The sequence below is a fragment of the Arachis hypogaea genome, chromosome 10 (genome assembly GCF_003086295.3).
Source record: "Arachis hypogaea cultivar Tifrunner chromosome 10, arahy.Tifrunner.gnm2.J5K5, whole genome shotgun sequence".
Classification (NCBI taxonomy): Eukaryota; Viridiplantae; Streptophyta; class Magnoliopsida; order Fabales; family Fabaceae; genus Arachis; species Arachis hypogaea.
In genome coordinates this window covers 18,604,383-18,623,430 of record NC_092045.1, presented here as the reverse complement: position 1 = coordinate 18,623,430, position 19,048 = coordinate 18,604,383, and the positions used below count along the sequence as shown (strand labels likewise).

The 19,048-nt window shown below is 34.0% G+C and overlaps 1 long non-coding RNA gene and 1 pseudogene across 1 annotated transcript; both read left to right on the top strand.

Annotated features, from left to right (window-relative positions):
* The first annotated feature begins 14,928 nt into the window (after window positions 1-14,928).
* Window positions 14,929-15,985, top strand: LOC112718202 (uncharacterized). The gene is made up of 3 exons (XR_003160684.2): window positions 14,929-15,090; window positions 15,186-15,232; window positions 15,890-15,985. It is a non-coding gene; the product is annotated as an uncharacterized lncRNA (long non-coding RNA).
* Window positions 15,986-17,708: 1,723 nt separating this feature from the next.
* LOC112717389 (1,4-dihydroxy-2-naphthoyl-CoA synthase, peroxisomal-like) lies at window positions 17,709-18,704 on the top strand (annotated as a pseudogene).
* Window positions 18,705-19,048: the final 344 nt, after the last annotated feature.

Sequence of the window (19,048 nt, the reverse complement as noted above, 5' to 3'; positions counted from 1 at the left end):
TCTCTCCCTTTTTATTCCTCCAATTCTGTCCATAAAATGACATTCTTCCACATTATTTCTTTCACTTATTTTTCTGCATTGACAACCAAAAAAATTCCTTAAGAGGATTCACCAAAATAGGTTTGTGCGAGACCTCCCTCAGTTTCATCTCTATCTTTGGCATATTTAGATTAATATTCTTCTTTTATCCCTCAATTCTCCATCCCACTTGTTCAGCTTTTAACCAACTCTTCCATTATTCTTCCTTCACGTCACCTTTATTCAGCTCCTCCAAATCCAAAAACTACCCCCAACTCATTTTCTCATGGCCAATATGACCATAATAGTAACACAAATTTTCAATGCGCTCATATTTAGCTAACAGTTAAATAACTTGTTTGTTAAGTTTTGCAATCTTCAGTATTTTTTTCGGTGATTTGGTTAAATCCATTTGAATATGAATTTTTATGATTCTGTTCTCCCTCCCCTTCACTGAAAAGAAATCCACATCTAAAACCTCCTTCATACTCCCTCCTATCTTTCTTCGTAACTCCTTTGTCTAATAGTGCTCTGAAAATCTCTAAAACTGTGACCATATTGGCACCAAGAATAATTCATCATTTTTTTTATTGATGTCATTAACCAGTGCTTGAGATTTAATATGAAATTTTTGAACATCTACAGACTTTTCTTTTCAATTCTAAGCAAATTTATTTTTTTAGAGAAAAAAATTGAAAGAGATTGTCCCAACTCCATCATTTTAAAATCCTCCGGCTATGACTAAATTGATCTCATATCACTTTTAATTGTCCTTATACTGAATGAGTAATATGCTAAAAATTCTTTCAACAAGGCTTTTTAAATAAATCTGTATATTTTTTTCTATCTCCTCTTCTCCAAAATTAATGATCTCTTTTTCCTCTCCCCTATTATGATCCCTCACTTCCGGCCTCGTTGCCCCCTCTACGATCAACCATCACACCCAAAAAGATGCATTCAGATGTAGAAGAATTTGAATTCTGATATAAAAAAATGATTTAAAGAGACTCTCTCGAAAAAACTCTAGCAGGGCACACTTTTAAAAACTAAGCTAATCACTTTTTATTTATATTGAATTGAATTTCAATTAAATTAAATTAAATTATGTTTTCTTTCTTTCTATTTTAATATTAACTGTAGAGAACATAAAAATAAAAAAATATATACTCACCAAAAAAAATAAAAATATTATGCTATATAAATATGTTCTTAAAAAGTTAAAACTTGTTGTAATGAGAATAAATGAGGTGGATGACCATCATTAATATAGGCGGTTGATTTTGTTTTTAATACTTAATGGCTCAACTTTTCATGACAAACATAAGTTAATGAAATTGAAATTGTAAACTTCACACGCCTATAAATAGTAAAGCAATCTGAGAAACTATACACAGCAATAAAATAAATATTTCTCTCTCTCTTTACATTACAATATAAACTCTCTCTCTTTATCTCTCTGTGGTTTTAAGTTACAATAATTACAATATTAGTAAATATAGAGATTACTTCTATTATAGTGAGATAAGAGTATTGGTGAACGATAATACTAGAGTCTTCTATTTATACTTATTTATTTTATATTTTATTATATCTTTCTTATTTATTTATTTTACAACATGTTATCAGCACGAGACTCTGATCAAATTTTAGGAAGACTCAGGTAACAAATTTTCATTACGTCGAAACTCTCTTATCTTAAATTTAATGCTCTTGATATATCTAAAAATAGTTATTTATCATGGATACTGGATGCTGAAATTCATCTTGATTCAATGGATCTTGGAGATACCATTAAAACTGAAAATAATACATCCCAGAAGAATAAAACCATAGCCATGATCTTCCTTCATCGTCATCTTGACGAAAGATTTAAAAATAAATATCTCACATTAAAAGATCCTGCAGATTTGTAGAAAGACCTTGAAGAAAGGTGTAATCATCAAAAGATGGTGATACTTCCTCAAGCCCGATATGAATGGACGCACTTGCGTCTGCAGGAATTTAAATCCATAAATGAATTTAATGCAGCAATGTTTCGAATCACCCCATGAATGAAATTATGTGGGAAAAAGATAACTGATAATGATATGTTAGAGAAAACTTTTTCGACCTTCCATGCCTTGAATGTGCTCCTACAGCAGCAATATCGAGAAAAAGAATTTAAAAAATATTCTGAGTTAATTTCTTGCCTTCTTGTTGTTGAACGCAACAATGAGTTGCTTTTAAAAAATCATGAAGCACGCTCAAATGGCACCGTCCCATTTTCTGAAACAAATGCAGCACATCATTACCCTAGAAGAGGTAAATGGCAAAGTTTTAGTAACAAAAAAATTATGGAAGGAAAAAGAATTATGTTCACAAGAAAGGATCTCACCAAAGGTGGGATAAAGAAAGAAATAATGGGGAAAATAAATCAACAGAGGATAAATGTTTTTGTTGTGGTGAAAAGGGCCATTAGTCGTTACCTGTCGTACCCCAAGGCACCTATTCGATCTTTATCAAGCATCTTTAAAAAAAGACAAAAAAAAAGAAAACAAATTTTGTTTCAAATAATACTGAAAATTACACCACTCATTATAATGTATCTAATTTCTTTTAGGATCCTGAAGGAAATATTGGTCATTTGATCAATGATGAAATAGTTTAATATGTGAGATTGTTAAGTATTCATGTAAATAAATAATTTAAAGAACTTCTTGTTAAGTTTTATTTTCTATGCATCTGAATTTTAAGTCTGATGTATATAAATAATGTTTAATAAAATATTTATGAATTTCAAAATTACTGAAAGTGCCAAGATAATAATAATAAAATTTTTAGTATATATTATACTTCTTAGAAAAATATTTTCAATCAAGGAAATAATTTTACTATGTAAATATTTCTACTCATTTTATTATTATTTGTCTTTGAAGAAAATGGCAAGGGCATATAGTGAAGATGTTTTCTTTGCGGATAATGCAAGTTCGCACACCATTCTCAAAAGTAATATATATTTTACCTATCTTATGCCAAAAGAAGAATATGTTAATACTATTATTGACTCAGGCATGGTGATAGAAGGCTTCGGAAGAGCTATAATTTTGTTTCCTGGAGGAACAAAACTCATAATAAATAATGCACTATTGTCTACTAAGTCTCTAAGGAACTTATTGAGTTTCAAAGATATTCGTCGAAATGGATATCATATTGAAACAGTGAATGAGGGAAATCATTAATACTTATGTTTCACAACTCATGATTCAAATAAAAAGGTTATATTAGAAAAGTTACCCTCACTTTCATCTGGGTTATATTATACCAAAATTAGTGCAATTGAATCACATGCCATTATAAACCAGAATTTACTATCCCAAATGAAGTCATAACTTGGCATGATCGATTGGTTCATCTGGGAACAACTATGATGCGGAGAATTATTGAAAACTTCCATGGACATTCACTAAAGAACCAGAAGATTCTTAAATCTAGTAAATTTTGTTGTGCTGCATGTTCTCAAGGAAAATTAATTTTAAGAACATCACCAGTAAAGATTGGATTTGAGTCTCCTGAATTCCTAGAAAGAATTCAAGGCGATATGTGGACATATTCATCCACTTTGTGGATCTTTTAGATATTTTATGGTTCTAATAGACGCATCTTCGAGATGGTCACATGTATGCTTGTTGTCTTCTCGCAACCTGGCGTTTGCGAGATTATTTGCTCAAATTATTCGATTAAAAGCACAATTTTCACAAAATTCAATCAAAGTAATTCGTCTTGATAATGCTGGTGAATTTACTTCCCAAGCTTTTAATGCTTATTGTATGGCTAATGAAATAAGTATTGAACATCCAATAACTCATGTTCACACACAAAATTGGTTAGCATAATCACTTATTAAACCCCTCCAATTAATTGCTGGACCCTTACTTTTGAGAACAAATCTCCCAATCTTGGCTTAGGGGCATGCTATTTTACATCCCGCATCACTTATTCGTTTGAGACCAACAAGTTACCATCAGTTCTCTCCTATATAATTAGCTTTTGGTCAGCAGCCAAAGGTTTCCCATTTAAGAATATTTGGGTGTGCAATATATATTCCCATTGCACCATCTTCTCGCACCAAAATGGGACCCCAAAGAAAATTGGGGATATATGTTGGATATGATTCTCCCTCTGTAGTAAAGTTTTTTGAGATACAAACTGGGGATGTATTTAAAGTCTGATTTACGGATTGTCATTTTGATGAATCAAAATTTTCAACATTAGGGGGAGAGAATAAGCTTCCTAAAAAAGAACTTAATTGGAATGCATCATCCTTGATGCATTTGAATCCTTGATCAGGGCAATGTGAACTAGAAGTTCAAAAGATTATACATTTGCAAAGAATAGCAAATGAATTGCCTGATGTATTTTTCGATACAAGGAGGATAACCAAATCTTATATACCAGTGAAAAATGTCCCAATTCGAATTGATGTCCCAGTCAGACAGATAGCCACTGAAATAAATTCACGCTAAAATCGTGGCAGGCATGTCGGTTCCAAAGACAAAAATTCTCGAAAAAGAAAAGAGGTAAATACTATTCCTGTTGAAAAAGACATAGTAAAGAAACCTGCAGTTGTCCAAAATTCTGATATAGTTTTAACGACAGAAGAAGACGTTCAGGTACCTAAAAATTGTGAAAAATGACAAGATCTCGATAAATTATATTTTTACACGAGAAAAATGAGACCAAAATAAGACAATTATCGATGAAATATTTGCATATAATGCGGCATTGAATATCATGCATGAAAGTAAGGATTTTGAGCCAAGAACAGTCGAAGAATGTCGATAAAGAAATAATTGGCCAAAATGGGAAGAAGCCATGAATGCTGAGTTAGACTCACTTGCAAAACGTGAAGTCTTTGGACCTGTAGTTCGTACACCAGAAGATGTAAAACCTCTTGGATACCAATGGATATTTGTGAGAAAACGAAATGAGAAAAATGAAGTTGTACGCTACAGAGCTCGACTTGTGGCACAACGTTTTTCACAAAGGCCCATTATAGATTATGAAGAAACATATTCCCCTATAGTAGATGCAATAACATTAGGTTATTTGGTCAGTTTATCCACATATCATAAACTACATATGCATTTGATGGATGTGGTAACAGCCTACTTATACGGATCATTGGATCGTGATATTTATATGAAAGTTCCTGAAGGACTAAAGATGTCTAAACCATCCAATGAATATTCGCAGGGGTTATACTCAGTTAAATTACAAAGATCTTTATATGGTCTAAAGCAATCTGGACGAATTTGGTATAATCGTCTTATTGAGTATCTGGCTAAAAACAGATTTAAGAAATTTGCATCTAGATTCATTATAATTGCTATGTACGTTGATGATTTAAATATCATTGGAACTCCTGAAGAGGTTCCAACAATTATAAAAGCTCTAAAAGAAGAGTTTGAGATGAAAGATCTTGGAAAGACTAAATTTTATCTCGGCCTGCAAATCGGGCATACAACAAATGGGATCTTTATTCATTAAACAACATATACAAAAAAAATCTTAAAGAGATTTTATATGGATAAGTCACATTTATTAATTACCCCAATAATCGTAAGGTCTTTAGATGTGGAAAATGATTAATTTCGTCCTAATGAAGAAAATGAAGATATCCTTGGTCCTGAAGTACCATATCTTAGTTCTATTGGAGCGCTAATGTATCTTGCTAATAATACACGACCCGATATATTATTTGCTGTGAATTTTTTAGCAAGGTATATTTCCTCTCCAACCAGAAGATATTGGAATAGAATCAAACAAATATTTTGATATCTTCATGGAACGGTTGATATGAGATTGTTTTATCCCTATGGATCCAAGCCACAATTAGTTGGCTGTGCAAATGCTGGATACTTGTCTGATCTACACAAAGGGAGATCTCAAATAAGATACCTGTTCACATATGCTGGTATAGCTATATCATGGAGGTTTACAAAATAGACGATTGCGGCAACATCCTCTAATCATGTTGAAATACTAATGATACATGAAGCTATTCGCGAATGCTTTTGACTCAGAAGTTTGATCCAATATATTCTGTCATCATGTGGACTGATTGATCAAAAGATAGCTCCAACTGTCCTGTTTGAAGATAACACAGCATGCATTGCTAAACTTAAAGGTGAATATATCAAAGGTGATAGAACAAAGTATATTTCTCCCAAATTATTCTTCACTCATGATCTTCAAAATTAAGGGACAATTGATGTCCAACAAATCCGCTTAAGTGACAATCTAGTAGATTTATTTATAAAGTCACTCCCAAAATTCTCCTTTGAAAAATTGGTACATCAGATTGGGATGCACCGATTTCGAGACAAGAAGGGGAGACTGTACTCTTTTTCCTTTGTTAGGTTTTTTCCCATTGGGTTTTTCTTGACAAAATTTTTAATGAGGCAGTTATCATCACAAAGGATATTGTACTCTTTTTCCTTCACTAAAGTTTTTTCCCATTGAGTTTTTCTTTAGTAAGATTTTAATGAGGCATAATCCTAAATGGTCATTTAAGAGAGAGTGTTGTGATAAGAACAAATGAGGTAGATGACTATTATTAATATGGATGGTTGATTTTATTTTCAATACTGAATGGCTCAATTCTTCATGACAAACATAAGTTAATGAAGTTAAAATTGTAAACTTCACACACATATAAATAGTGAAGCAATCTGAGAAACTATACACAACAATAAAACAAATATTTCTCTCTCTCTCTCTCTCTTTACATTACAATAGAAACTCTCTTATCTTTCTGAATCTTTATGTGGTTTTAAGTTACAATAATTACAATATTAATAAATATAGAGATTACTTCTATTTATAGTAATAGTAAGATAAGAATATTAGTGAAAGATAATACTAAAATCTTCTATTTATACTTATTTATTTTATATTTTATTATATTTTTCTCATTTATTTATTTTACAACAAAACTTTTCATTTTTATATATATCGTATATATACTCTTCGTATCCGCTCCTGAGATTTGTGAATCTGTCTCTCCTTCAATAGATAGGCATCTTATGAGCATATATTATTATTATTATTATTATTATTATATCAGTTTCTATAATTTTATTGAATTTTTAATTAAATTTCTATTGGGTTTTTCTCTCCTTTGTGAGGCTCAAGCCCAACATTTTGGGGGGTGTATTCTTGCACCCTAGTGTCACAACCCTAATTCAGTTTTTTGAGGTTTTTTGAGAGAAAGAGAGTAGCCACAAAAGAGAGAAAGGGAAAAACAGAATTCCTATTTTTGTCCAAAGCAGCAAATTTCAAATAGCAGTTTCTTAGTTGTTCACCGTTGGATCGGCTTGAAATTTAAATTGCATGTTCCTATCATCTTGTTCTTCATTCTGGTTGGTGGAGATGTTGATTGGAGATTTTCAATAGGAGAAATTGGTTGCGCAAGAGAGAAATTAGGTTTCCCATTTTTACACAGAGCAGCAATCTTGGAACGGCAGTTTCTCATTCTTTCACCATTGGATTGATGTGAAATTTGAACTGTAGATTCTTCATATTTTGTTCTTCATTCTGAACGGTGAAGATTTTAATTGGAGGTCTGCAAAGGGAGAAATTGGCTTTGACATCAGCTCTATTTTTTTGGATATATTTCATCTTCTTGCCTATTATTTGTGAGCTTTGGTGCATTGATGTTTTAGCTGGTTATATGCACATTTTTGTGCTTTATTTGAGACTCTCTTGTACCTCATTTGATTATAGTGGAGCTATTTCATTGGTCTGGACGACCCGTGGTCTGGACGACCCGTTGTTTTTACTTCTCACGTTGAGGGGGTTTTCCACGTTAAAATCTCGGTGTGTTCTTGTTATTGCTTTACTTGCTATATTTGCTTGTTATAGTTGCTGCCATATTGTGTTGTGAGTGCTTCCATATTGTTCTTGTGTTGGATATTTGTGTCAATTTCGCTGCTAGGCTCTTTCAAACTGGCATCAGAGCTTGTTGGTATTTTTCTGGGCTTGTGATTTTATGAACAATGGAAGATAATACTAATACTAGTAGGATGATCACTCTTAATGGTTCTAATTATGATTTGTGGAAGTCAAAGATGGAAGATTTGCTTTATGTCAAAAATTTTCATCAACCAGTTTTTGGTACAGAGAAGCCTAATGATAAGTCTGATGATGATTGGACTTTGTTGCATAGACAAGTCTGTGGATATATTAGGCAGTGGGTTGACGATAATGTGTTGAACCATATTATTGGAGAGACACATGCTCGGACCCTTTGGATTAAACTTGAACAGTTGTATGCTCGAAAAACTGGGAATAACAAGATGTTTTTGATCAAGCAGTTGTTGGCTTTGAAATATACAGATGGGACATCAATGACAGATCACTTGAATAATTTCCAAGGAATTATAAATCAGTTATCTTCCATGGGTATCAAGTTTGATGAAGAGGTTCAAGGATTGTTACTTCTTGACTCCTTACCAGACTCGTGGGAAATTCTCAGAATGTCATTGTCTAATTCTGCTCCTGATGGTGTAATCTCTATGGATCTTGCCAAGAGCAGTGTTTTGAATGAAGAGATGAGAAGAAAATCACAAGGTACATCAACTACACATTCAGATGTTCTTGTTTCTGAGTCTAGGGGGACAAGCAAAAGTCGAGGTCCTAAAGGTAGAGATCAAAACATAAGCAAGTCTCGAGAAAAGTATAAGAATATTGAGTGTCATCATTGTGGTCAAAAGAGACATGTGAAGAGATTTTGTTGGCAGCTAAAGAAGGAGAAAGTCAAGGCAAGTAAAGATAAGAGCACAAATAAAGAAGATGGTAGCAAGGAGGACAAGGTTAATGTAACTCATGATGATTTTCTTGTTGTTGAGGAGTTTGAATCTGTTAACCTTGTTGATAATAGTACTAGTTGGGTGATTGATAGCGGTGCTTCTATTCATGTTACATCTAGGAGGGATTTGTTTACGTCCTATACTCCTGGTGATTTTGGTGATGTGAAAATGGCTCATCAAGGTGTTGCAAAATGTGCTGGTGTTGGACAGGTTTGCTTAGAAACCTCCAACGGTACCAAGTTGACTTTAAAGCGTGTGAAACATGTTCCAGATATTCGGTTGAACTTACTTTCTGTTGGTAAGTTGTGTGATGAAGACTTGGATAGCTCATTTTCTCGTGATCGCTGGAAGCTCACCAAGGGTTCCATGGTTGTTGCTAGAGGTACAAGACACTCTACTCTTTATTTAACTCAAGCAAAGATTATGAAAGATGTTGTTAATGCTGCTGAGTTTGTTGATGAAACTGATTTATGGCATAAGAGATTATGTCATATGAGTGAGAAAGGTATGAATATATTATCCAAGAGGAATCTTTTATCTGGTTGTAAGGTTGCTTTGCAAAAGTGCAATCATTGCTTTGCTGGAAAACAAAACAGGGTTTCTTTCAAGAGCCATCTACCTTCAAGGAAGCCAGAGATACTTGATTTGGTGCATTCTGATGAATGTGGGCCGATGAAGACAAGAACACTTGGAGGGTCTATCTATTTTGTAACCTTTATTGATGATCATTCTAGGAAATTATGGGTTTACACTTTGAAGACCAAATATCAAGTTTTGAATGTGTTCAAGCAATTTCAAGCTTCTGTTGAAAGAGAAACTGGGAAGAAGTTGAAATGCATTCGTACTGACAATGGTGGTGAGTACTCAGGTCCATTTGATACTTATTGTAAAGAGCATGGTATAAGACATCAGAAGACTCCTCCAAAGACTCCTCAGTTGAATGGCTTGGCTGAAAGGATGAACAGAACATTGGTTGAAAGAGTTAGGTGCTTGTTGTCACAATCTAGATTGGCAAAATCCTTTTGGGGTGAAGCTTTGAGCACTGTTGTTCATGTCTTGAACCGGACACCATGTATTCCCTTGCAATTTGAAGTGCCAGAGAAGGTATGGTCAGGTAAAGATGTTTCTTATGATCATTTAAAAGTCTTTGGATGTAAAGCTTTTGTTCATATTCCTAAAGATGAGAGATCTAAACTTGATGTAAAGACTAGGCAGTGTATTTTTATTGGCTATGACATGGATGAGTTTGGTTACAGGTTTTATGATCCTGTTAGCAAGAAGGTGATTCGAAGTAGAGATGTTGTCTTTGTTGAAGACCAAACATTGAAGGATGTTGATCATGCAGAGAAGCCAATGGTTCAGCCTAGTGATGATTTTTCTGAGATGGATATTACTCCCTCTATGCCTATGGTAGAAGATGGTAGAGTTGAAGCTCAAAATAATGAGCATGATACAGGTGCAGGTGAAGATGGAACAGTTGATCCGATACTTGATGAAGTTGGTGATGATGATCAAGATGAAGAACCAACTTTGGAAATTCCTGCAAATGCACTCAGAAGGTCTACAAGAGAGAGGAAGCCTTCGTCAAGGTATTCTCCACATGAGTTTATTTTGTTGACTGGTGGGGAGAACCTGAATGCTTTGGAGAGGTTGTTGAAGATGAAAGCAAAGCTCAATGGCTTGAAGCTATGCAAGAAGAAATGAAGTCCTTGCTTGAGAATGATACCTATGAGTTGGTGAAGCTATCGAAGGGTATGCGAGTTTTGAAGAACAAATGGGTATTCAGAATCAAGAATGAAGAACACAATTCTAAGCCTCGGTATAAGGCTAGATTGGTTGTTAGAGGCTTTAACCAGAGAAAAGGTGTTGATTATGAGGATATTTTTTCTCCTGTTGTGAGGATGTCATCCATTCGTGCTGTGCTTGGATTAGCAGCATCTCTTGATTTAGAGATTAAGCAAATGGATGTGAAGACAGCTTTTCTTCATGGTGATTTAGATAAGGAGATCTACATGGAGCAACCGGAGGGCTTTGTTGTTAAAGGAAAGGAAGATTTTGTGTGCAAGCTTAAGAAGAGTCTTTATGGGTTGAAGCAAGCTCCAAGACAGTGGTACAAAAGTTTGAATCTGTTATGTGGGAGCATGGTTACCGTAAGACAACTTCAGATCATTGTGTATTTGTGCAAAAATTTTCTGATGATGATTTTATCATTCTTTTGCTTTATGTGGATGATATTTTGATTGTGGGCAAGAATGCTTTGAGGATTAATGAGTTGAAGAAACAGTTGAGCAAGTTCTTTGCTATGAAGGACTTGGGTCCTGCCAAATAGATTTTGGACATGACTATTACTCGTTATAGAGATTCCAAGAAGCTTTATTTGTCACAGGAGAAGTACATAAAGAAGGTGCTTCAAAGGTTTGGCATGAATGATGCCAAATGTGTTGCTAGTTCTTTTGCTCCTCATTTTAAGTTGAGCACCAAGCAGTGTCCAATCACTGATGAGGAGAAACAAACAATGGATGAAATTCCTTATGCCTCAGCTGTTGGAAGCTTGATGTATGCTATGGTGTGTACTAGACCAGACATTGCTCATGCGGTTGGTACTGTGAGTCGTTTTCTCTCTAATCTAGGTAAAGAACATTGGAATGCTGTTAAATGGATTATGAGATATCTCAAAGGTACAACTAACTTGAGTTTGAGTTTTGGTGGTGAGAAACCTTTGCTAGTTGCTTTACTGATGCAGACATGGCAGGAGATATTGATTCTCGAAAGTCTACTTCAGGTTATTTGGTCAAGTTTGCAGGGGGAGCTATTTCATGGCAGTCAAGGTTATAGAAGTGTGTTGCACTTTCTACCACAGAGGCAGAGTTTATTGCAGCAACTGAAGCATGTAAAGAGTTGTTGTGAATGAAGAAGTTTCTTGCAGCACTTGGTTTTAAGCAAGACCGTTATGTCTTGTTGTGTGATAGCCAAAGTGCTATTCATCTTGCCAAGAATTCTACTTTTCATCCAAGATCTAAACATATCGATGTTAGGTATCACTGGATACGGGATGTGTTAGATTCCAAGTTGTTGGAACTTGAGAAAGTTCACACTGATGACAATGGTGCTGATATGATGACAAAAGCATTGTCAAGAGAAAAGTTTGAAACATGTTGTTTGATCGCCGGAATGGCGAGGGCCTCCACCTAGTCGAGAAAGGGGAGATTTGTTGGGTTTTTCTCTCCTTTGTGAGGCTCAAGTCCAACATTTTGGGGGGTGTATTCTTGCACCCTAGTGTCACAACCCTAATTCAGTTTTTTGAGGTTTTTTGAGAGAAAGAGAGTAGCCACAAAAGAGAGAAAGAAAGGGAAAAACAGAATTCCCGTTTTTGTCCAAAGCAGCAAATTTCAAATAGCAGTTTCTCAGTTGTTCACCGTTGGATCGGCTTGGAATTTAAACTGTGTGTTCTTCTTGTTCTTCATTCTGGTCGGTGGAGATGTTGATTGGAGATTTACAGTAGGAGAAATTGGTTGCACAAGAGAGAAATTAGGTTTCCCGTTTTTACACAGAGCAGCAATCTTGGAACGGCTATTTTTCATTTTTTCACCGTTGGATCGACGTGGAATTTGAACTGTAGATTCTTCACATCTTGTTCTTCATTTTGAACAGTAGAGATTTTAATTGGAGGTCTGCAAAGGGATAAATTGGCTTCGACATCAGCTCTATTTTTTTGGGTATATTTCATCTTCTTGCCTATTATTTGTGAGCTTTGGTGCATTGATGTTTTGGCTGGTTATATGCACGTTTTTGTGCTTTGTTTGAGACTCTCTTGTACCTCATTTGATTATAGTGGAGCTATTTCATTGGTCTGGACGACCCGTGGTTTTTACCTCTCACGTTGAGGGGGTTTTCCACGTTAAAATCTCGGTGTGTTCTTGTTATTGCTTTACTTGCTATATTTGCTTGTTATAGTTGCTGCCATATTGTGTTGTGAGTACTTCCATATTGTTCTTGTATTAGACATTTGTGTCGTTTCCGCTGCTAGGCTCTTTCAATTTCTATATTTTTTTTTAATTGGATTTCTATACCATATTAAATTTTGTAACTAAATCTCTACTGTGATAAAAATATTGGAATTAACAGAATATTCTGTTAAACTACACAAAATATTCAATTAAATGTTAGATATATTCATTTTGTTTAATGGAATATTTTGCTAATTCTAACAATTTTATCACGACAAAGACTTAATTACAAAATCTGATATAGTATATAGGACTCAATAAAAAAAAATAAATATAGAAATTTAATTAAAAATTTAATAAAATTATAAGGAGCTATGACAGAATAATTAAACCTTATTATTATCTTATATAATAATAAATATTTGTGATTAGTTAAAGAATGAATGGAACTTTTCAACCTAATTAAGAATGAACATGCTAGATGATTATATAAAATAAAGAATATAATTAAATAATAATATAAAATAATTTACATCGTTAATATATTCATCATAGAAAAATTATACATTTTTTGGTCCAAAGAAAATGATATTTGAACATTAAATAAATGTCATTCATCTTGTGTTAGGTGGGTCAAATGTTTTTAATTTTTCTTTTTGCGTTTTTCTTTCATTATTTTTTTCCTCTTTTTATTATGGATAGATGTACCAAGATTTGAATTTAGGGAAAAGAGGTGTGAGTACTTAGGACTTAAAATATCTAAGAATAGAATTAAAAAGAGAGCATCGATCAATGATCATAGATTCATAGAGTAGGATGATCAAAATATTAAAAAAAATTAATTTGAGAAGCTTAACTTTGGTAACCTTCAAGTATAAAATATATCTAATGATAGATTATTAACACTACTAGAAAATTAGTTATTACAGACGGATATTTCTGACAGATTTTATTCTACGGAAATATAGAGGGAATTTTAGAGAGATTTTTTGTCGAAAAACAAAAAAATGGATTAGCATAAATTACAGACGGAAAAGAGAATCCGTCGATAATTCTGTCAGAAAAAATAATTTTTTTCGTAAAAAATGGTTACAGATGGAAAATTCGTCTGTAACTAAATAGACAAAATGCTGCGTTTTATTAAATTATTACAGACAAAAAATCCGTCTGTAATTTAAATTTTCCGTCGGAAATATTAAATTAACCCTAATTTAACCTTAAGTGTCTCGAGCTTCATTCACACTCCACACAAGCTTCTTCCTCTCACTGTCACACGAACAGCTTCTTCTCTCCGTCGCACGAACAACTTCTTCTCTCCGTTGCACGAGTTTTTTCCGCCGTTGCCGCCGTTCGCGTCGCACGAGCTTCCTCCGCTGCCGCTCTCGTCGCATCTGCTCCCTTCATCGCCGTTGTCACAGAGCTCTCTCTTGTCGCGTTTGCTCCCTTAGTGAATTTCAGGTATACTCTGATTTTGTGATTCTGGTACTTAGGGTTCAATTTTTCTGTGTCAATTTTAGGTTTATCAAATTTTCTTAGCAGTTTTTATCTTGTTATTGCTGTTAATGCTGATTGAGCTTGTTGTAGGTTTATCAATTATTTTATTATCAGCGAAGAAAGAGATTTTTCGTCGGTCATTTTTGTAGCGATTTGTGAAACTCGGTGGTTGTTGTTAACTCCGTTGGTAACTTCTTCTCCGGAAAAGACCAGCTTCCCTAGTGTGACCCTGACATCATCGCTGTAAGCCTTTTCTTTTTCTTGATTTCATTTTCTTCATTCAGAATTGATATCAACTTGTGATTTCTTGTTATCTATTGGTCGTAATTTCAGTCTTGATGTTTAGGTCAAAATCAAGTTAGCGCTTGCAATAGGTTTAGGGTTTAGATATAAATCAATCACATATCTTTTGTTACTTTAGTTAAGGAGGAAGAATTGCAGCTTCTATGAAACAATTCCCTGTTATGATGGATCATTGTGTAATTAGTTAAAGCTATAGCTTGGAGCATGATATGTTTCATTCACAAAAGAAATTGTTGATAACAATTGAAACCTCCTTGTCTTTTTATTGCTCCTTTGCTGCTTTTTATTACTCGAGTTTTTGTGCAGGAGTGTGAGAGAGAGGTTGCTGAGGCTGGGAAGCAATCCGATAAGTATTAGCAGAATTTTCATTTCACTTATTTGATTATTTGATTTGTGTTTGTGATTTTGTGACTGTGTGTGTCCCATAAATGGTGAATTTGTTCCCCTTTGGCCAAAGTATTTTTGTTCCCCAGATGCTGGTAATTTATTGCTTGTAATGTTTTAATATATATTAGAGAGTAAAGAAATAACATAGGTTTGATATATTGATATATTGATATATGTCTTTATGCAGGTTCAATATCCAAGTAGTAGTGATCTGACACACGTCAAAGATTCAAGGTTTGACTCGTTCATTATTTTGTTTTAAATGATTATATAGACTGTTTCTTCATTTTTTCTATTTACAATTTTATCCTGTCAGACAATATATCTCAATGTGATCATCTTGTACATGCACTAACTCAAACTAAAAAATACAATGGACAAAAAAATGTAATCCTTGACAAAAAAAGAAAGATAATCACTTGCAACTAGTTAAGTAAATTAATTAGAAATATATTGTAAAAAATCACTTGGAACTAGCTTTGATTTTGAAAAGTGTGGCATTCTTCCAAATTAGGAAATTAAAGTGTGTCATCATAGGTGAGTTGAGGATTTAGTTTCAATTTCTGAATGTAAATGATTCAGGAGTTGTTAATGCATTATAGAGCAGTGACTTTTTGCTTGTTTTAAAATCCAGTGATCTAGTGATCCACTTGTTTGATCATGGCTTCTTTGAGTATGCCTTCTGTTTTAGAACAGAACAAAGATGATAACAACAACAAGAACAATAGTATAAACAACAAGTTTTTGCTTCCAAGAAAGCCTATAAGTTTATGCATTATTTGCATTCCCTCAAAGTTGAATAATTGAACTTATTATATATAGCATCAAAACTTTAGCACTAAATGTTTTCTGATTAGGTAAGGTAGCAATAGTTGACTTTTTCAATGGTAGCGAGAATTTCAGGCAAACAAATTGAGGCAAAACACTGCTTGACAACCAAATCCAATGATTCTGAGGATTCTTTAACTGATGGGAGCAGAAGTAACCTTTTGGAAGTTAACGGTTAGTGTTTTTTGGTGCTCTCTATAATTCTTAAGTCTTTTGGGGCTTCCATGTTATGCCACTCAAGCATTTACCAGTGGTGTCACTATTTTCACTATTTTCAAGTTTCAGAAGTAGATCACCATGAAAGACAAGGAGAAGAAGCTCAGCAGAAAGGATTGTCCCTCACTGATGGAGATAAGGTATAATTTTTTATATTAAATATAATTTTAAAGAGTCTAATAACTAACTAGAGAAACAGTTTCTGATAGTCAATTTCAATCAATTTCACTTTACTATTTCTTTTGGATTGCTTACTTGAAAAATTGAGGCCACATGCTTTTAATTATTTTTTCTTTATTTGTTTGTTTGGATCTTTAATTTCGAGTAGCTGTGCTATGATTTATGATCTATTCCACTCTCGGTTTCTTTTGATGCTGTTTTTCTTTCTCCAAGTTTTTTAATTGTTCATTCTGTGAGTTGTCGAGCTGGGTCAATTCGGTTTTTTGTGTCTAAGGTTTAGCAACTATGCATTTTAGCTTCCTCTGCATTTCTATTCTTGGATGTGCATAAGAATTTCGTTTCCATTTGATACTTGGTATAAGATTATATTTGGAGCTCAAGACAAAAAGGACTCACAGGTTCATAGTTTTTAAGATTGAGGAGAATAAGAAGCAAGTCATTGTGGAGAAGCTTGGTGAGCCAGCTCAAGGCTACAAAAATTTCGCTGCTTGCCTCCCTCTTAATGAGTGTCGCTATGCTAAATATGATTTTGAGTTCTTGACCGAAGGCAATGTCCCTAAGAGCAGGATTTTCTTCATTGCTTGGTAATTAGATGTTTGCTTGTTTGTTTGTTCATATGCCTGCTGGTTGCTTTTACTATTGATTGATATTAATTTGATTTTTGTGTGTCTGTGTCTTTGTGATATTAATTTGATTTTCTAGTTATAAATTAATCTCTAAACAGTTGCATTACTTGTTCCAATTTTTCTTGCGTACTACTTGAATAGCATGATGAGGTTCAAAATTTTAAATTTCTTAACCCTGTGCTTTTCTTCTTTTTCACAGTTTTGTACATGAATATGATCCCTAGTAACTTTACGATGAGATTAAATACGAATCAGCAACTTTCACCGGAGTTGGATCTCTTCATGAAACAGAGGCTCCAAAATTATGAGTTAAGACGAAAGAAACTTGGCACTCAAATTGGACAGACTAAGTTCCCCTTATGTAATACTCCAAAGTTAGGTCATCTTCTTCTTGCACTAAAACTATTCGATGAATTGCCTTACTCACCTGTCAAACAAAATTTCTGCTAACCTACGTGTTTACTCCCTAACAAGTTGCATATCAAAATAATTAATTAAATTGATGTGTTTATCTGAATTATTTCACATTAAATACCAAACTCATATGACATATATAATAGGCCATGGATTTCTTATATATTGACTTAGAAATTATTTATTTATTGTTTTCACTTTTCAGAAGCACACACTCTTTTTTGGCGCGAAGTCAACAGTAACTGTGCCGTTATAGTAACTCTCTTTCCCCTTATCAGCTTATCTTATCCAAAAATTCGGTATGAAATCTTCCAATCTACTCTCTCCCTTTAATTTCAATAAAAGTTAGGGGAGAAAAGAAAAAAGCACCAATGCTTTATGCTTCCCTTCATTCGTGCATAACTAAGTAACTAACCATAACTTTTATCTCTCACAAAAAAGCTTCAATGGCAGAGAAGAAGAACGTGCTTGTACTTGACACTGTGACCAGGAGACTCGCCTCCATAGTCAACCACCTTAGTGCTTCTTCTCAATCTGATCACCCTTCTCTTCATCCCCACAACCAACTCCAACTTGGCCTCTGTGACTCTTCAAATTCTTGAAATTATAGCTACGAACGTGTTCACGGTGATGTTCCCTCCCACGACATCGTTTGGAGGGTCATCACTTCTGATGTTGACTCCGACAAGGAGTTCACTGACATCATCTACGAGAAGGCTGTTGGGGAAGGCATAGCCAAGGTTTGAGTTTCAGCTTTTAACTTTTTCAAGTTCATTTTTATTTTGAATTTTTGTGATTGGGTGAGTGTGGTTGCAGATTAGTATTAATAGGCCTGAGAGAAGGAATGTCTTTCGACCCAATACAGTTAAAGAACTTATTTGTGCTTTCAATGATGCCAGGCATGATAGTTCTATTGGGGTTGTCATTCTTACTGGTTAGGTATGCCTCCTCCCTACTCCAGTGTTTTTTATAAATTCTGTAAATTGATGCATTGACCTCAAAAATTAAGGTTAATTGAGATGGATTTAGGCCAAATGGTTGGGGTTGATGCCCCTTTTGACTAGAATTTAATTTTGATATACTATTATCCAATCAAATATACTCTTAGAGTCGGATGATCATTCAAGTGATTGGTGTTAAAATGAGTTTAATTGAATGTCAGTGTATTGCATCAAATTAAATCATTCCTTGATTATTTTAAACATGATGCTTCCAGTGAAAAGGACATTTGGCCATGTTGTTGTCACTTTGACATGAATGGAATATTCACATTTTATGTGCAAACTAGTGTGAACTTGATTGATGTTGATTTGCCTATTTATTTTGTAGGGTACCAAGGCATTTTGTAGTGGTGGTGACCAAGCTTTGAGGACAGCAGATGGTTATTTTGATAATGAAGATATTGGTAGCCTTAATGTGTTGGACTTGCAGGTTTATTGATTGTTGGCATCTTTTTATGAGGCAATTATTAGTGTTATTATGCCAATATATAAGATTAGTATGATTCTTGATCCTAGTGTTGTTGAATCTTACGATGAGATTGTATTTCCTGAACCGTCTGAGAGTTTTCTGGCGTGTGTGCAGAATCATCCTGCTGTTGTTGTGCTTAGGCTTCCTGTTGTTTTGAATTTGCCTAATGCAGGTGAGTTCTTTCAAATGTTCTTTTTCATTCCACATTCTGTGAAGAACCCTTTAATTACTTTATTTTTGTTCTGATCTCTGTTTGCTTTTGTTGTTCTCTCTGTTTTTCTATGTTTTGATTCTTTGGCATAGATCGATTTACTCC